This window comes from Zosterops lateralis (genome assembly GCF_965231275.1).
Source record: "Zosterops lateralis genome assembly, chromosome: 5".
NCBI classification, from domain to species: Eukaryota; Metazoa; Chordata; class Aves; order Passeriformes; family Zosteropidae; genus Zosterops; species Zosterops lateralis.
This window is the reverse complement of record NC_139766.1, coordinates 3,206,026-3,225,266: the sequence shown is the minus strand read 5'-3', so window position 1 is coordinate 3,225,266 and position 19,241 is coordinate 3,206,026. Positions and strand designations below refer to the sequence as shown.

The following is a 19,241-nucleotide window of genomic DNA, read 5'->3' as shown; positions in this document are numbered from 1 at the left end:
GGGAAAATGAGGATTATGGAGCATTGGATAAAGGAGCAACTTGTGTGGTTGAGCAGTGGGAAGCTGAGCAAATACAACTCCATGGTTATGTTTGTTCTGGATACATGGAGTGCATGTGAACACAGTCCGCACATGCCTGGTTTTGAGGCCATGGGGACTGCAGTGCCCATCTTTATTTGGTTCTGTACTTCAGGGCTCATATTTTCTTATTTTATGTGCAAGAGTTGAACCTCAGCTCCGCTGTCCTCTCCTAAGGAGAAGCCTGTGGAGATCTGCCCTGCATCTGTGCTCAGAGCACGTTCACTCCCTTACACAAGTTCAAGGTCAGGTTTCTGAAGGATCTGGTTTACCCTCAGAAGAAGAGATGGCTTTTCAAAGGAAAAGTCTGTCTCCTTGACACTGACTTTATCCCCTTGACAACTCTTAATTCCTTCTGAATTCTCCCAGTGGTCAGAGACAGCAGAAGTTGGATGCTGCATAATCTCCGATCCCCTGCCGGTTCTGCATCCCTCCTCTCAGCAGTGATTTGTAAATATTATTTTCCCCCCAGTATTTTAAAGCACATTTTCATCTCCCCTGGCAGAAGGAGGAGGATATTTCTGGCACTGCTGTTGTATCAATTTTGCTCCTTGTTTAAGACTAATATTAAAAATAATAACAGCACCAAAGCAAACACAGTTTTGGTGTTTTCCTCTTAATTTACCCATTCACTTAAAGGCCTGGAACTGCAGCTTTGCTACCACTTGAGACCCAAAATGCAAATTTAACTGAAGATCACATGGAAATCAACTCATCCATTTTCTGTGTGATGAGTGAAGGTGCATAAAGGGAAAAACCATACTGGAATTTAAACCTTGGCAGAAAAGAGGGAAGAACTGTGGGCTGCTGTCATGTTGATGGTTTGGGCAAGGCAGTTTTGATTTCGGTGCGTTGTTTCTATTTAGCTAATTCTTAGCAGCATAGTGGCAATTTTAGAAAAGTTATTTCAGTCAGCAGTGAAACTGCAACACAATAAGGATAGATTTGTTCCCCTGATAACAGTTTTGATCAAGGTTTCCTTTTATCCTGCAGTTTTTAAATAATTGGCCCACTTGCTCTTGGCTTTTTATTGTACTGGGGATATTATAAACTCAGATTGTTTTGTAAACCTCTAATTTTAGACACATCTGAGTGCTTATTGTTCCCTTCATCCCCTTTTTTATTTAATACCATGGAACAACCTCTGCAAGGAGGCGGAAATCATCTGCATCCTGAGACTTTCATGTCTAGACTGGATGAAGGGCACGAAAACGCAACCAGAGCAATCCCCCCCCAAGACTTTTTTACAAAGCCACTTCTCCACCCCACAACTAATTCCCTCTGCCGTAACACCAGGCGAAAAATAAGTGGATGAAAATGGTAAATGGAGCTTTATGGAGTGAGTGTGTGAAACGAGAAGCAGCTTTCCAAACCAGTAGCTGTGTATAAAAGCCAGCACAGGCGTCAGGGATACAATTGAGTTGCTAAGGCAGAGTTTTCCAATCGTGCCCCGTCGAGCCCCGCACCGTCTCATTATTCCGCTCCAGCGTCAGCCGACAATGGGGGGAAGATAAAAGCCTGGCAACCCGTTTGCTTAGAGGGGTCAATTTATCCCGGCTCTTTGTAGGGCAGTGTAATTTTAGGATTTTTTTTTTTTTTTAACACAGAAATCCTCGCCGCGGCACTTCCGTAAATAGGTCAGGAGGGGACTCGCCATCGGGAGAGCGAGGCCGGGATCGCACCTTGCTCAGAGGGAATTATGTTTTCTCAATGAAAATAAGATGGGTTTTGTCCTTATTCACCCAGTTTGTAAAGGAGAAGAAGAAGAAAAAAATAAAAATGGGTCAGTTGGGCACCGGCTCGCGCCGGCGGCGTGTTTCGGTGTGCCACTTTTGGGATGGAAAGCTGATGGAGCCTGGGATTAATGCTTTCTGCAGCAGCAGCAAGGAGTCCTGGGTTTTTCTGGTTTTCCTCAGCAGGAGCTTTGGAAATTATATATAACAGGCGTTTCACCTTTCTGAACCTTTTTTCTGATATACAGGACTTGTTTGGCAGAGATTATGAAGCAGTCCTGGGGCTGTTTATCAGCTCCAGCACTTCTCGGTGACCTTGCATCTCATCTCTGGAAGCAGCTTAATGCCTGTAACATCCCAAAAGAAGAATCTCAGGGGTTTTATTGGTAGGTTTCGTGTTTTGCAATACTGTGACAAATTGCAGGTGTGAGGCGTGGTCAAGGTTTGGCCACAAGTGGCAAAAGACTTGGGAAAAATGGGGTGAAGTTCTTTATTCCTCCTCTCCTCACTGACAAGCTATTAATTAATTACTCAGGGAGGAAATAGGAGGACCCTGGAAGGCAATCAGGTGCCAAGGTAAATACAGCCAGGCCTTTCCTTTAACCGACTTTCACAAGGAATCGTCCTTGAAAAGCGTTGGGACAACACGGCCCAAGGTGAATAGAAGGCTTTGAAGGTCCATGAGCAGGTGATGCAGATTCCTGAGAGGCTTCCTCTCTCCCTCAGTGTGGGAACAAGCAGCAAGCTGAGATCTGTGCTCCCAGGACTGCTAAGAGGACTTAGGATCAGAGCACTGCAAAGAATCCATTAAAAAAAAAATTAAAATCCACTTTTCTCTGCCTTAACATGGATTTTGCACTCAAACAACACCAGAGATTGATGGTTGTGTGGGGAGACTGAGGAGTTGCATGGAAAGCTTTAGTTGTTCTTCCAGCCAAACCACAGATGTCCTGGTAGGCATGGGATAGCCAAATGTTGGAGATGCTTCTCATTTTGCTGGGCTAAAGGAAGGAAAAATACCACTTCTGTTAATCCATTCTGTGTGAATGCCAGTGCTTGGTTCAGCAGGGAATTAAGACCTCGTTGTGTTTTCTTCACTTCCCAACAGAGCTTCTTCCATCTAGTGCAACCAAAGGACTTGCAGGGTAAGACTTGAAATCAAGTTTTCCTCTCCCAGTAAAACGTGGGGTTGTTTGAGGATGACCCAGAGCAGCGACACTCAGGGGAAGGAGAAACAGGAGCTCTCCCTTTTGTGCAGTCACCCAGTGTTTTCATCAACCCAAACACAGGTGTTTTTCTCTCTCCTTCCTCTGCTACTCAGCATCATCTGTGCTGCCACTCAGGTTACACGGCCAGAGGCTGCAGCACAAAGAACAACCCCTCACTTTGCTCAACCCCGTCTCCTCCTCGCTGTCGCCTCTCCAGTTCCTGCCCTTTCCCATCAGCCTCTCACTCAGGAGCCTCTTTTGATCCTGGTGCTGGTTTCCTCTATAAAAAGGATGGAAAGAGCCCGAGTGGCAGCTCCCTTGGGCTGGGAGAGGGGAGGTGGGTTCACAGTGAGGCACACAAACACCTGATGCTGTTATTCTGTCATGCTGAAGCAACATCTGGCTCCCTGACTCTGAAGCTTCTGCACAGTGAGGAAAGATGGAGGTGATGGCAAAGATTTGGGACACCTCACTGTCCTTAGCTGCCCAGTTTGTCACCTGCTTCTAGGCTGGCTGCCTGGCTCATGGCAGGTGAGGAGATCCTTGTAGGTGTGGTTCTGGGAATATTTTGCTCCAGGGACCTGCTCAGTGTGAACAAGAGGTGCCAGATTTTCCTCCTCCCACCCCACCGAGTCCTCAGGTTACTGCAGGGCTTGTGCAATTTGATGTCCCTGAATGCCTCCTGTGCTTTGTGACTCATGGTTTTTACCTGCCAGGCTGTTAAACCCCCAATTTTGATGTTCTACATCCCACAGCTCTTGTAATATCTCAGGTCTTTTGAAATGGGAAAGAAGCAAAAGTCCCACATGAAAATGCTGTTGGGCCATGAGGATCTTGTCGGGCACAGGGAAAAGCCTGGAGTGGTGCTGGGCATCAGGGCCAGATTAAGATGGATATTGGGAAGAAATTCTTCCCTGTGAGGGAAGTGGAGGGAGAGAACAAAAATGCTCAGGCACGAGGTGACGCTGATGTCGGGACACTGATTGCCCCTCTAATGGGGGATCAGACCAGAAGCACAGATCACATTCCCCACAGATTAGAGCCAGCTGTCAACACAGAAATATTTAACTCTTGTCTTCAAGTGAGGGTAGGGATGGGTGTCAGCAGAGACCAAAGGCTGCTCCAGCAGTCAGAGCTGATGGAGAGCTGGGAGGGTGGAAAAGTGGAGCTCATGGAGATTTATGGAGCCCCTGAAGCCAAACTGGAGGGATCCTATCATCACTTCCAGTGAGTGCCCTGTAAGAGCAGGAGTGGCCCATGGGATAAACCAGTACCCTTTCCCAGTCCATACTGGGCTTCCCAGCTGGACCCCAAACCCCAGATCCCAAGTTGGGTGCTCTCCTGAAGGGGTGAGGCAGGAGGGGAAGATGCCAACTTGCAGGCTGTGTTTCTGGTACCTCCTCCCTGACTTAACAGGAAAAGACTGACCACAGAAAATGTACAAAATTGTTTTTCTCCACATTTTCCTGAAATCTGTTGAACCACTTTGCCTGTGGAAAGAGGAGAGGTCATGTGGGGGATGGAGAGGAAGAAATAATGGTGGCTCTGTTCAATGGATCTCCCCTAACAGACAATTTGTGTTGTTATTTTCCCCCTCCAAATACACAGAACTGATCTGAAAATCCCGGGCTTTAAAAGCACAGATGTTTAGTCTGACACACAAACGTGGCATCGTTCCAGCAAGTGGAACAGCTGGAAAGTTCCTGCTGAGTTCCGAGGAGCTAATCTGGGATGAGAGGAGTTAAAGCTGCTCAGCAACAGCTGCTTCCTTCAACCAAATCACCTGAAACTTCCCTCCAGGTCTTTCCCTCTTTATTAAAGCAGCTTTCAGAGATGTGTTACAGCTTCTCCTGTCCCTCAAAGTGTCCTCTTGGAGGACCAGGAGGAGAATCAGTGGTGGGATAAAAAACAGTGGCAGTGCCACCAGGCTGGATATTGTGAGGTGTTTTGGAGGGGTTTTATCTGTGCCCAAATAGATCAGGAGGAAGATGGTGTTGGATTGATTCTGTCTCTGCATTAATGTCCCAGCCAGAGAGGTGTGTTGGGGTGTGAGTTTGAATGGGTGGCCATTCATTTCAAGCTCATTAATTTTAATTCCAGTCCATGCTAGCAAGGATTAAAAGTCACCCACCCCACTGCTGATGTTCCTTCCTTGACTCTTAATAAGTGTCTCAGCATCTGCCATGAATAACTGGTTCCTCCAGGTGGTTCAGGAGTATCCCACACCTGAAATGCCCTGCTGCTGCCAGGAAAGGCCACCTCGAGAGAGCAGGGGTTCTCCTGCTTTTTTTCCCTGTGCTCTCCCTTTCCAGTCTTTTCCAATGGTGCAGACTCTGCTTTAGAGGCTGAGCTGTGCCCGTCATTTTCACTGCTTTGGAGCTGAGGGAGGGGTCAGAATTCCACTCAGGAATCCTCTGTCTTCATTGGTGGTGGAGATACCTGACGGGGCTTTCCTTCAGCAGAGTTAATCCCTTTCTTGCACTGCTCGTGGGATAATTCATTAACTGAGAATGAAGATGGTACCACGTTTTCCAAAGACTCCAGGTCTGCCTTTCCTGCAGCTTCCAGAGTGGGAGGTGGGGTGCAGTCAGCATCCAAATATATAATTGTACAAGCATTTGCACATTGGAGCATCAGGGACGTACAGGGGATATAAAGAGATCCCATAACATCTGGCAAACTTGGGTTTTAAAAGCAGGCAAATCACACCCAGAACCCACGAGATCTCTGTAAAGCTGTGAGGGAAAGGAGCAAAGTACTCCACAGAGGAGTAGAGGCTGGTTGGTTCATATTTAAGTTAAGGCACTTCTGGAAATCACATCTAGATCTCTGAAGTTACATGGGGATGGTTCCTTTGAGAACAGTGCCCTAACGTGAGGGTGTTATTAAGGTAGAAATAGAATCATAGATTCATTTAGGTTGGAAAAGATCTCTCAGATCATTGAGTCCAACCATTAACCCAGCACTGCTTAATCCAAAATCTACCCTGTAATGAACTGCTTGTAACATCCCTATTGCTTTGTCCATGGATTAGACATTTCCCCTTTTCCATCTGTAGGATTTTAGTTTTAAGCCTCTTGCACTTCCCAAAATCACATCTTCTCCTTTTCCTCTTAGGAAAATCCCTGCATTTGGTTATGGAAGGATTGCAGGAGGTGCACAAGCACAGGATGGCTTGGGGTACAACATCACCCATTTAGGGTGAACCAATCCCACAGATTATCCAGGAATGTGTCTGATTTGGGACAGGGCGTAGCTTGGAGATGGATGCGTGTCACTGAAGGATGGGACTGGATTTGGTTTGGACTAAAGGCAACAAGGATGATTTGAGCCAGGGTGGCCTCAGGGTGCATGGCATGGGGTCAGAAGTGATGGCACCAATCTGAGAGGTGTAGGGGACTCACTGAGGGACAGGATGCCATGCTGAGGGACCTTGGCAGGCTGGGGAAGAGAGACCTTGTGATCCCCATGAGGTTAAACAAGGCCAAGTGTAAGGTCCTGTGCCTGGGCTGGGGCATTCCCAGGACCGAAACAGACTAGGGGATGAATGGATTGGTAGCAGCCCTGCCCAGAAGGATTTGGGGGTGCTGGTGGATGAAAAATGAGCCAGATCACAGCCCAGAAATAGAATCGTACCCTGGGCTGTGTCCAGAGAAGGTGAAGGGAGGGGATTCTGTTCTCTATTCTGCTCTCAGGGTGCTCCACCTCCAGTGCTGCGCCCAGGTCCAGGATCCTCAGTGCAGGAAAGGTGTGAAAATGGAGCAAATCCAGAGGAGGCCACAGAGATGCTCCAAGTGCTGGAGCCCCTCTGCTCTGGAGCCAGGCTGGGAGAGCTGGAGGTGCTCACCTGGAGAAGAAAAAGCTCCAGGGAGAGCTCAGAAACCCTTGCAGGGCCTAAAGGGACTCCAGGAGAGCTGGAGAGGGACTGGGGACAAGGGATGGAGGAACAGGACACAGGGAATGGCTTCCCAATGCCAGAGGGGAGGGTTAGATGGGATATTGGGAAGAAATCCTTCCCTGTGATAGTGGGGAGGCCCTGGCACAGGATGCCCAGAGAAGCTGTGGCTGCCCCATCCTTGGAAGTGTTAAAGACCAGATTGGATCATCCTGGTCTAGTGGAAGATGTCTCTGTCCATGTCAGGGAAGGTGTAACTGAATGGTCTTTAAGGTCCATTCCAACCCAAACCATCCCATGACTCTGTAAAAACGAGATGAGTTTGTCAGGCTGGGCCCTCGCGCCGCCAAACACCGTCCTGGTCTGGAGCAACAGACTTTGTGTTGTGTCCCTGCAGGCACAGAAAGCCCTCTCTGTTGTGTGGCAGCTCCTGTACCATTTAATGCCTGGTTTGGGGGGTCTCTTATTTAACAGCGACACTGAGGAGCCTTCTGTGTATTATGTTCCTCTCCAGGACGTGATGGCAATGGGTGTTTTTGTGGGAAAGCTGCTTTTCAAAGCCTTTTGAAAGGAACAGCAAGGACTTTTTCAAAGATGGGGATGTCTCGGGTGTTGTCGTCTTCATTGCTGTTGGAAGGATTTAACCTGAGTGGAGGGCTCTGTCCTTCTGGATGGGATTGAAATGAATTTAATTCAGCGTAATTTTGTTTGGCTTAGGTGCCTAATGCAGGGGGATTTGAGCTCTGTCATAACCTCTTAATGTTTATTTCCATATCACTAAAATCTAAGTGACAAACGGTGATGTTTAATGGCTGCTCAGGGAGACTTCGTTTATTGGAAAAAAAGCAAAATGTGTCATAAAAAAACTGAATTTCAGCATTACCTTGACTCTGTTGTCTCTTTGATACACATCCATGCTCTGCTGTCATCAAGGAAACTTGAAAATCCCTCTCTATATTTCTTTTTCTGCACGTGAAATGGCCAGGATTCATCTTTTCACCACTGCCTACGTGTGTCCAAAAATATTTGTAGTTTCAGTGCAAATATAATCTCCAAACACTTGAGAGGAGCTGTTCCTTCCGGCAGCTGCTGCTGCTGCTGGGGCACCCCTGAGCACATCAGCTCTTCCAGGCTTTGGAGCGGGTTTTCAGCACAGAAATGCCTCACCAAAGGATGGGAGCATTATTTGGGAGTCTCTATAATTTTTGTATTATATTTGCCAGTAATTTGCTGGGTTTCATGAAATTGCCTCAGGAATTTTTTCTCTTTTCTAGCACTGAGCTGCAGGTGACAGGACAGAGGGGAATGGCTGCAAACCTACAAAGGGCAGGGTTGAATATTGGGAAGAAATCCTTCCCTGTGAGGGTGGGAAGGCGCTGGCACAGGGTGCACAGAGAAGCTGTGGCTGCTCCTGGATGCCTGGAAGTGTCCAAGGTCAGGCTGGACAAGGCTTGGAACAACCTGGGACAATGGAAGGTGTCCCTGCCCATGGCAGAGGGTGGGACTGGCTGGTCTCTAAGGTCCCTTCTAACCCAAACCATTCCATGATTCTCTGATTCTGTTCTTGGAGATCATGGGGTGCATCCACCTTCACTTTAGGGAGGGATCTCAGGCTTCTCCTGCAGCTCCATCTAGAGGGGAGGAAGATGGCCTTGTCATGGAGGCTGGTGGCCTCTGTGGACCACCATGGCTCTGCTGGCCCCTCACCCAGTATCCCACCCTGCAGCACCTTTCCAGAGCTATGAGTCGTGCTTTTCCTGACTTTGGGGTCACCCCTGACCTCAGAGCCACATTGCTGCTGGAAACCCTTTTGTTCAGTGGGGAGGACACCACAGCCAGACCCAGTACCTTGCCCAGCCACTGCTGGGGAGGAGCATCTCTCCACTGAACCCCAAAAGCAGAAGCAGGTGCTGTTCCCTTAGCTGAGGATGTGGAAACCACACACAGCTGCTCTGTGGTTGCTTTTGGGGTAGATTTCACAAGAGAAATCATTGTGGTTTGGGTTGGGCTTTCCTGGAGAGGAGGTCTGATGTGGACCTCCCCACCATCTGCATTGTGGCTGTGTGGGGCAGCATCTGCATGGACCTCTGGACTTGCTCCTCCAACTTCAGCTTTCCTCCCAACCATGAGCTTTGGTTTTATGTGATACTCTTATTTTAAATGCCATCCTAGAGGGAAGAACACAGCAATGCTGAATGTCAAGTTACTATCCCTATCCAAGTCCTAATTCTCACGCTTTTTTATATATAGGGTGCTCTGGAATTCCCAGCTACCCGGCTGTGCCCAAAAGGAGGCTGGTTTAGACCTTAGCAACAGGGTATTTTTGTTCAGATTGTATTTGTTCTCCTGTGAGAGCCATTGTTCTGTCCCATGCCTTGACCGCTCCACAGGCTGGAGATAAAAGCCCTGGCTGACAATAATACAGTTGAGTTCAGCCTTTTGTTGGGGAGATGAAAATAGAGGATGAATTGTGAATAACATGGGAGGGCTAAAAGTCAGTCGTCCCAGGATGTTGGTTAATCACTTCAAAGATAAGAAGCTGCATTTTAATTATGTATTTTTCAGAACTATTGAACATTAGGTTTTGTGTTGGTCTCAGCAGGGGCTTGTGCTCACCACGGTGTTTAGGAGTAGTTCTTACGATCTTGAGTCAGCAGGAAATATGTTTATTGCAGTGATATTGGGTTTATGGTAGTTTATAGCAAAATCTATATATAATTTGTAGTAGCTATATTATATTAGGTTTACAGATGTATAAATTGCAGAAACAGAGAATCACAGGATGGCTTGAGTTGGAGGGAAGCTTAAAGATCATCCAGTTCTGCCCCCCTGCCATGAGCAGGGACAACTTCCACTGTCCCAGGTTGCTCCAAGCCCTCTCCAGCCTGGCCTTGGACCCTTCCAGTGATCCAGGGGCAGCCACAGCTTCTCTGGACAACCTGTGCCAGGGCCTCATCACCCTCACAGGGAAGGATTTATTCCCAATATCCCATCCATCCCTGCCCTCTGGCAGTGGGAAGCCATTCCCCCTTGTCCTGTCACTCCATCTATTGTCCAAAGTCCTTCTCCAGCTCTCCTGCAGCCCCTGTAGGCACTGGAAGGGGCTTTGAGCTCTCCCTGGAGCCTTCTCTTCTCCAGGGGAACACCCCCAGCTCTCCCATCTGTCTCCAGAGCAGAGGGACTCCAGCCCTTGGAGCATCTCTTGGCCTCCTCTGGATTTGCTCCAGCAGCTCCACATCCTCTTCATGTTGAGAATCCTGGACCTGGACACAGCACTGGAAGCAGAATTCCCTCCCCTGACATTCTGATCACATCCATAAATATATTTTTACATAATGTGTTTATAGCAGTAACAATGATAGAAGGTGTCCAGCTTTGTTTGGCTCCACGACTTGTGCCACAGCATCACTTTGCTTTAAATAAGGACACCTCTCTTGGGCATGGAAGATGGAAAGGTGAAGAAAAGGCAGATTAGAAAAACAGATGGAAAAAAAAAATATAAAGGTGGAAGCAGAGCCACTGGAGGCAAGCAGGGTGTGGTCATTTTTCAAGAGCATGATCTGGTGAGAAGAACTATTTGGGAGACTGACCTGCTCAAAATGCTGATAGTGTGAATGATAACAGAGATCACACCTAAACTCTGCAGGCCTGTGAAATCCTTTCCTTGCTGAGGGTGTTTTGGTGGCACTCTGGGCAACAGCTCCTTTTTGCTGGGATATTTATGTTCCAAGGGCACTTCCTGCTCCCATCAGCTTCCAGCAAGGCTCCTCATCTCTCCTGGCAGATCCTCCCTCCCCAGCTGCCCTCACCTACCATCCATGTAATTGGCAATAATTTCCCCTAAATGCTCACAAAAGCAGATGTTCTCTCTGTGGTCGCATCCAGTTGGATTACACTGCGCTGGATACAAGGAGCACACAGCATTAAAGGACTAATTCCTGTAAATAAGCCTATTAAAAGGTTGGAAATAATGCCTCCAACTAAACCATCAAATGCAGCTGAATCCCACTGGTTGTATTAATTTGTTATCTGTGACATGCCAGTCCCAGTCCACCCAGGACCGGGTGCCCTCATGCTTGGCCAGTTGCTCATATGTGGTGGTAGGTGGGTGTCTTGTGTTGTTTCCAGCTAATAAATCACATTTATAGGTAATTAACACTCCATCTAACACTTCCTCAGTATTGCTGATGAGTGGGAGAAGAAACTGCTTCATGCAGTTGTGAGTGGGGGACTCTGTTCTTTCAAGGTTTTAGGTGATGCTGCCAGAGAAAAAAAAAATTATTCTCACTTATTTTCCTGCCTCAAAGAATTGTTCTCCAAATTCTGGATGTTAGGAACATGTTTATTACAATGAGAGTGGTAAAACAATGGCACAGGATGCCCAGAGAAGCTGTGGCTGCCCTTCCTATCCTAGAAGTGCTCAAGGCCAGGTTGGACAGGACCTTCAGGGCCATCTTGTTCCACCAGGGACACTTTCCACTATCTCAGGTTGCTCCAAGCCCTGTCCAACCTGGCTTTGGACACTTTCAGGATAGGAAGGTCTTCTAAACTCTCCAAAATCCATGAACTCACTTTTGCCTGGCCCCACGTGTTCAGCAGCATTTCATGCACTCACTAGATCTGAGAAAATGGAAAAATCAGAGCATTTTGATGAGCTGACTTTTTCAGGCAGCATCTCTCTGGGCTTGCAGCTCCAGAAATACCTGTCAGGCAATTTTCCTTTCACCTGGAAACACGCTCCGATGTCTTATTTGTGGATTGTGCTGAAAAACAGTTGTGTCTGGCAGCACAACTGCTCCAGTCAGACTTTTCAGCTTGAAGCCTTCAGCAGAAGAACGTGCCTCACAAAGCTTTTGGCACTCACATAAGTCAAGGAGGAATACGCTTCAAATCCAGCTCCCCTCGTTTGCAGACTTTGTTTATAAACCCTCGCAGCCACTGGTAAAATCATGATTTTTGGTTTATCTGGAAAACAGAGAAACAGAGAAAAATGAGAGATGCAGTAGATGCATCTCTGGCCCTGCTCTGGCTGTCACCGTTTGTGCCTCATCCTCAACCTTTATTTTTTTTTTTTCCCCCCAGTCTAATACATGCAAATATATGTAAAGAGTAAAGACTGTTCCACCGAGTCTTGCACGTTTGTTCAAGGAGGAGGAAAACAAGTCGATCTTACAGGGAATTTTCAGGCTGAATTTTTAAGACCTGTCTATAAAAAAAAAAAAAAGAAAATAAGACCCAAAGAAAAAAAAGCAGCTGTTGGCCGCGGGTGCTGACCGAGGTGATTCTTCCTGGCATCTGTTTTTCCCCTGCGCTCGCAATCGTAATGTCATTAATATGGAGCTTTTGGAGAACTGGAGTATATCCTAATTAGCAGCCTCTGATTTTTTTTTTTTTTTTTCTAGTTTCATAATCAGTGATCTCGGCTACACCACAAGTGTTACTGTGGCAACAGGGCTGAACTGAGCAGCGGTGCAGAATTACCGCAGGTAAAGCGGTGATTTCACGGCTCCACGGCACTTTCTTAGCCCCGGGGGCTGCTCCGTGGGACGGGCTGGCTGCTCCTCGCACCTACAGGTGTCCCGGGTGGATTTCAGGGTAAGCACAACCACGGAGAATTAAGCTGCATGACCGAACGCATGCGTTTGAATTGGGGCTGAGCCCTCTGTAATGAGATTTTAAGGCTGTCATGCGAGCGATCCCCTCCGACACCTTTGTTTTAAGTGGGATGCTCCAAGCCCTCACTGCCTGAACGCTCCCGGCTCAGTCTTGGTGTGGAGCTGGGAGTTCATCCCGATCCTGCAGAAAGGGCTGAGCCCAAACGCTGGGCTTATTTTTTTGTATATATTTTTTTTTTTTTAAGTGGGGGTTTCTTTTATTTTAAGCCTCGTTTCTCCTCCCCGCGCACCGTTGGCTCTCTCCGAAAAGCATTTTGTTAGGTAGAGATGCTGTCATGCTGAATAATGGCCATCCTTCATCCTGACTCCTCCATCAAAAGCAACCAGTCCTTTTCATAGCTGGAATGTGAACTGTGCTCGTGTTTCCTTTGTACACACACGCCTGGGACTTAGGAGGGGGCACCCTAGAACGGGATATTTAAGGAGATACGTTCCCGCGCGCCTTGACTTTTTTTGTGTTTTGATTATTAATGAATGGTTTTGGCTAATGAGTTGAGCCAGCCTCTCCCGTGTCTCTTTGGCAGTTGTTCTCCACTTCCCGGTGCTGTGTTGAGGCTGCAGTGCTGATCCCGTGGGGAAAAGCACACCAGGAGAGTGGTCCTGTACTAGCCAGGGGGTTTTACAAGCTCTGAGGGCGTTTCTTTGGCAGATCTGTGTTAATCATCCCAGAGAAGGTCTCACCTCCCTCTCCCTTTGGCAGAACAGCTCCTGCTGCACCCTGATCCCTCACCTCCATCCCAGCACCTTCCTCCTGGTCGAGGTTTGGACTTGGTCCTTCACCTTCCTCCTCCCTGCCCTGAGAACGCCCTCAGGCCCAGCTCTCTGCACTCCTCCTCAAAACTTTCCCTTCTCTTGTCCCTCACCTGTCCCGCCTGGAGTCTCTATCCTTTAGGAATCCCTCTCCAGCTGGTCATTCTCCGTTGCTCCAGGCCCATGAAGCTTTTCATCCCCTCTGTCTCTCCCATAATTTGTTCCCCAAGCCATCCCCGTTTATTCTGCAGTAGCAACTGGCACGTATTCCCATGATCACACATCCGTGGTGCCAGGAGAAAAGAGTGGCTGAGGGCGAATTAAACCTGTCCTAATTATGAGAGTTATTAGGAAAATTATTATTAGGAAAATAATTTGTATTTGTAGTTCTTCCCCTCCGAGGCACCTCAGGTGGTTTCCAGGTGGTGGCTGTGGCAGAGTTGTCCTTCCATGGACAAGGATCTTCAAGAGTCTTGGTTTTAGATGTGCCACAGGTCTGCTCCTGGCTTCATCCAGGGTGTAGTGTCATCCCCTGGCTTTTCTCTCCATGTTTTTAGCATGAGACCATCAAGTCTGTAGGTTCTTTGTTAGTCTTTGTTTGTTTTTAAACATGCAGGGACAAAAATCTTTCCTAAAAGCAAGATATTACTAAAGAGTAAGGTCTGATGTGCCAGTTACAGGGGATTAATTGTGAGGGTTGGAACTGGATGATCCTTAGGGTCCCTTCCAACCCAAACCATTCTCTAGTTCAGTGACTGGTATCCACTGTCACTATTTCTGCATCTTTGTAGGAAGTTGAACTATATCATGTCCCAAAAACATCCACAGATATTGATTTTCTCTGGTTTGGTTTGGGTTTTTTGTTGTTGTTGTTTGTTTGTTTGTTTGTTTGTTTGTATTTGGTTTGGGGTTTTGTTTGTTTTTGTTGGTTTGGGTTTTTTTTTTCTGAAAACTTCATCAGTTTATTTTTCAGTTGCAGAAGTATTTGGCCAATGCTCTCAGGCACATGGTGTGATTTTTGGGGTTGTCCTGTTCAGGATCAGGAGTTGGACTTGGTGATTCTTGTGAATCCCTTCCAACATCCTGCAGGGTGTAGGGATTTCCTACTCAGTGCTGGTTGTTTTCCTACTCTACTGTGAGCTTCAGTCCCAGCAGCTTTGCTTTTTGGAAAGTTTGCAGGACAGGCAGTTACAGAATCAGAGTGATTGATTTTGGAAGGAACCTCTGGAAGTCATGTGATCCAACCTCCTGCACCATCTGCTGCCAGATCCGGTTGCATGGGATGGTGTCCAGACAAATTCTGAATATTCCCAAGGAAGGAGAATCCACAACTTCCCCGGGCAACTTGTGCCAGCATCCAGTCACCCTCACAGCCAAAACGTGTTCCCTGGTGTTCAGAGGGACCCTCCTGTGGTCACTGTGTGCCCGTGGCCCCTTGTCCTATCCCAGGCCACCACTGCCAAGAGCCTGGCTCTGTCCTCTCTGCACCCTCCCTGCAGGTGTTGGTGCACAGGGATGAGACCCCAGAGCCTTCTCTTCTCCAGGCTGAGCAGTCCCAGCTGTCCCAGCCTTTCCTCAGAGCAGAGATGCTCCAGTCCCTCACTGGGCTCTGCCCAGTCTGGCCATGTCCCTCTTGTCCTGGGGAGGCAGGACTGGAGCCAGTGCTCCAGGTGTGGCCTCACCAGTGCTGAGCAGAGGGGCAGCATCCCTTCCCTGGACCTGCTTGGGGAACCTCCTTCCAAGTTCTGGCTGGTGAACACCTGATCCCTCTCCATCCCCCCACGATGGCTTCAGACACATTGCTGCTGCTGGGTCACCATGGGATGGGTTAACATCTCACTCAAGTTCATATCCACAGGAAAGACTGATCCTGGTTCAGACCAGCAGATTTTAACATTATCCTAACAGTTGACAAATATTTCTAGCTGCCCAGAAATCCAGGTGGGAATAGGGTTGGGTTCCCCTCCTCGCACATATCATGATGTTACTCTTTGAAAGATGAGTATGTGTTCACCTATTGAACTGAAAAACATGAAAATGCTCCAAGACCTGGAGCCCCTCTGCTCTGGAGACAGATGGGAGAGCTGGGGGAGTTCACCTGGAGAAGAGAAGGTTCCAGGGAGGCCTTCAAAACATTCCAGTGCCTAAAGGGGCTCCAGGAGAGCTGGAGAGGGGCTTTGAACAAGGGCCTGGAGTGATGGGACAGGGCGAAATGGCTTCACACTGCCAGAGGGCAGAATTAGGTGGAGAAATTCATTGATGTGAGGGTGTTAAAGCCCTGGCACAGGATGCACAGAGAAGCTGTGGCTGCCCCTGGATCCCTGCAAGTGTCCAAGGCCAGGCTGGGCATGGCTTGGAGCAACCTGGGCTAGTGAAAGACGTCCCTGCCCACAGCAGGAGGTTGAAACTGGATGGTTTTTAAGTTGCCTTCCAAACCATGCCACGAGCAAATCTCGATGTGCAGGAAAGCAGTGATTTGTGGAAGGTTGAGCAGGTGGAGAAAGCCAAGCTCCAGGCCCTTCCCACAGGCTCATCCTCCTCCTCCTGCCCCGCTCCGTACAGGGGCTGTCACTCGTGGGGAAGTTGCCTGTTTATTTAAAAGAAGAAAGAAAAAAAAATAAATAAAACTAAATGGATTTTCAGAAAGGGTGAATGGCTGCTGTGATTCATCTTTTCTGGTGAAGAGTGGAACAGCAGAGGGTGGGGGATAATGTTCAGTGACACATCAAAGGCCTTGCTTCAGCTTCAGAGACACATGCAAGGAATTAGTCACTGCATTTTAGCGCAACAAAACCCTTTTTCCTCCCTAAATTCAATTCTTCTCTCCCTGTTATGGCCAACTCGCCGCAGCCCTCGGCTGTTCCATGTGTGTTTGTACATCCTTTGTATCTCATCAAGAGGTTTGGGGTTATGATGAAGTTGCCCTGCTATCAGACAAACTCCTCTGCTGTGGCTCACAGCTCCAGGGAGAGGCTGGAAATCCACAAACAGGATTTAAAAGGAGCAGGGAGGGGGAGAGGGAATGGCAGGTTTGTTTTCCAGGGTGGCTGAGCCATGCTGATGGCTTGCTGCCACCAAAAAGAATAAAAAAATGTCCTTTTTCCCCTTTCTTTATGCTCATACTTGTTCTCGCCCTGCTGTGAGCTGCTTCAAAGAGCGAGCCTTGCTCCCAGTTCTGCACCCTCTTCTCCTCACCAACAAATAAATAGGAAAACTGAACATTTATTTTTACTTTTCGCTGCAGTTGGAACCAGCACAAGGCAGTCAGGCAGAATCAGTTGAGCCACTGCCTTTCAGCATCCTCCTGATGACAGCAGGGATTTCTGGGGTCCCGGGAAAGCTGGTTAGAATTCAGGTTGTGTCTCCTCAGTGCACACAGAAAAAGATTGCCTCATTTTCCAGGAATTAGGAATATGTCAGAGGTGGGGGGTAAATCCTGCCTTTGATTGTGGACGGCTGTATCCGGGTTGGATCTGGGCAGTTTCTGCAGCAATAAACTCTAATTCTTTGCATTCTGGAAGCTCAGCAGGGTGATCCTGCAGCCTGACCCTCCCTGTAGCACCAGCACGGGCGTTTTGAAGCCACTTATTGCTTTATAAAGAGATTATTTCCTTTATTTTTTTTTTCTCCCCCCTCTCCCAGCCTCAATCATCTTGACAAGATCTGCTTCTTTTAAAACATATATCCTGCAGCTTAAAATTCAGCCTTTCCTATAAGGAAGATCCCAAGCAGTTTTTGGAAGAATGCAGTGCGCCTACACTATTTATCTACAAAAAAAAAAAAAAAAAAAAAATTACACACACACACATATATATATATATATATATATATATATATATATAATATTTATGGGCACACCAGTGGCAATTATAGAGGTTTCCAAGCCTGATCTTTGAAAAATAGAAGGTTTCAGACAGAGCCACGATGCCGAGCATCCCAACCCTCCTTTCTCCTGGGCAGAGCCGGCGCCCTGACGTCAGGGTGTTTTTCTGCAGAGCTCGCAGGATGTTGCAGCCGGCCAAGAGCTGTGTTTATGTTGATAACATTACAAGTATTTCCTCTCCGTTTCCGAAACCAGCAGAGAGGGAGCCGAGGGGGAAGGGAGACTCGGGTTTCACCAGCTTTGGGGTAGGACTCCGGAGGCCTTTTATGTTAAGGAGCAGGGAATGATGAACCGCTGGCGTTTATTTATGCTGCTTTTGGGAATAGGGAGTGTTGAGGAGCAGGGGCTGGGAAATGGGAGCTGGGCTGGCACAGCCTTCTCCCAGCTCAGGGGCTCTTTGCCTGCTCTCTGCTCCAGATCTGGTTTTAAGGTGATAAAACAGCTCTGCGGGTCACAGGAGCAGCTCCAGGGATTTGGATTTTTGGGTAATGATGTGCACGGCAAGGTGGGATGCTCCCAGCATCTCATTCCTTCTGACAGTCACAGTAATAGAGCCATAAAAACTCAAGTTCTGCCCGCATTCAGCTTTCTTCGTGGAAGCACGGAAAGGCTCGGGGAAATCCAGCATTATCTCCCCTTGCCAAGCCCTTCCTCCTCCTGCAATCCATTCATGGATCAATGAACTGATTAAATGGAGAAGCGAGAGGGGTTTAGTGCTCCCTGCCTGGTGATGTAATCCCAGAGCATCGGAGCTGTGCTGCTGCCTCAGCAAAGGAGGGACCCTCATCGATGGCTGGGCTTGATGAGCTTAAGGGTCTTTTCCAACCTAAATGATTCTGTGATCATCCCACCATCCCAAAGGGGCTTTGCAGCCAGTCCAGGAATCTCCTGTAGCTCTCATCCATGTAGCAATCACAGTTTATGGAAATAAGCCCAAACTCTTTCATCCTTGGTGGGTTATTTCCTGAGAATGGAGAGCAGAGAGGGGATTCACAGCTTTTCCTTCTTTCTTCCCGCCCTCCCTGTCCTGCTTTAATTCCAAGGGAAAGTGTGGTGATGATGTGGGGAGGCTCTGGCACAACTTGCCCAAACACAGGACCAGAAATGGGATGAGTGGGATCCCAGAAATAGGGATCCTAAATGAATGGGACCCCAAATGAATGAAGACCCAATGTGAATAGGGACCTTAAATTAATGAGATACTAAATGAATGGGAATGCCAAGCAAATGGGATTCCAAATGAGTGGGATCATGAATGAGCAGAACCACAAATGAATGGGAATCCCAAATGATTATGGATCCAAAGTGAACGGGAGCCCAAATAAACAGAACTCAAAATGAATGGGGATCCCGAGTGAACAAGATCCCAAATGAAGGGGAATTCTTGTTTTGAGAAACAAGTTAAGGGAAGAGAAAAGAGCCATATCCACCTCTGTGAATGGTGTTTCTGTGCAAATATTCATCAACATACAGTAAGTGGTCACTTTTTTTCCCTAGCTGTGCTTCCAGAAGAGCCAAATCTTTCCTTTTCCCTTGCCCTTGTGTCCTTGCTGTGTTAGTGAGGGAAGTGGTTGGGATGATGAGATCTTGGTGCTTTCATCAGCCCTCGTGAGGTTTTTAGAGCATTTCCATCCCATCATTTCCATTCTCTGGAGTTTCAGTGTGTGTTTAACTTCCTCCTGTTTTTTGCACATCGGTTCTGTCAGTATGAACACCCTATTTCTTTGGACTCCACTGTGGGATGCTTGGACAATCCCAGGCGTGCAGCGAGTTACAAAGATCAGAGAATTATGGAATAGTTTGGGTAGGAAGAGACTTTAAAAACCATCCAGGTCTAACCTCTGCCATGGGCAGGGACACCTCCAACTAGCTCAGGTTGCTCTAACCCCTGTCCAGCCTGGCCTTGGACCTTCCAGGGATCCAGGGGCAGCCACAGCTTCTCTGGGCTCCCTGTGCCAGGGCCTCCCCACCCTCACAGGGAAGAATTTATTCCTTATAAATATTGGATTTTCTCCCCAA

The 19,241-nt window shown here is 47.8% G+C and overlaps 1 protein-coding gene across 2 annotated transcripts in view; it reads left to right on the top strand.

The window, feature by feature from the left end:
* The window catches only part of PTPRA (protein tyrosine phosphatase receptor type A), a 115,107-nt gene that overhangs the window by 70,851 nt on the left and 25,015 nt on the right, over nt 1-19,241 (top strand). Inside the window, exon 4 of one of the 2 annotated variants that reach the window (XM_083861405.1) lies at nt 12,317-12,509. The exons of the other annotated variant lie outside the window; for it this stretch is intronic. The gene's annotated coding sequence lies outside the window, so the exon portion shown is untranslated. The remainder of the gene's footprint in view (nt 1-12,316; nt 12,510-19,241) is intronic. 2 annotated transcript variants of the gene reach the window in all.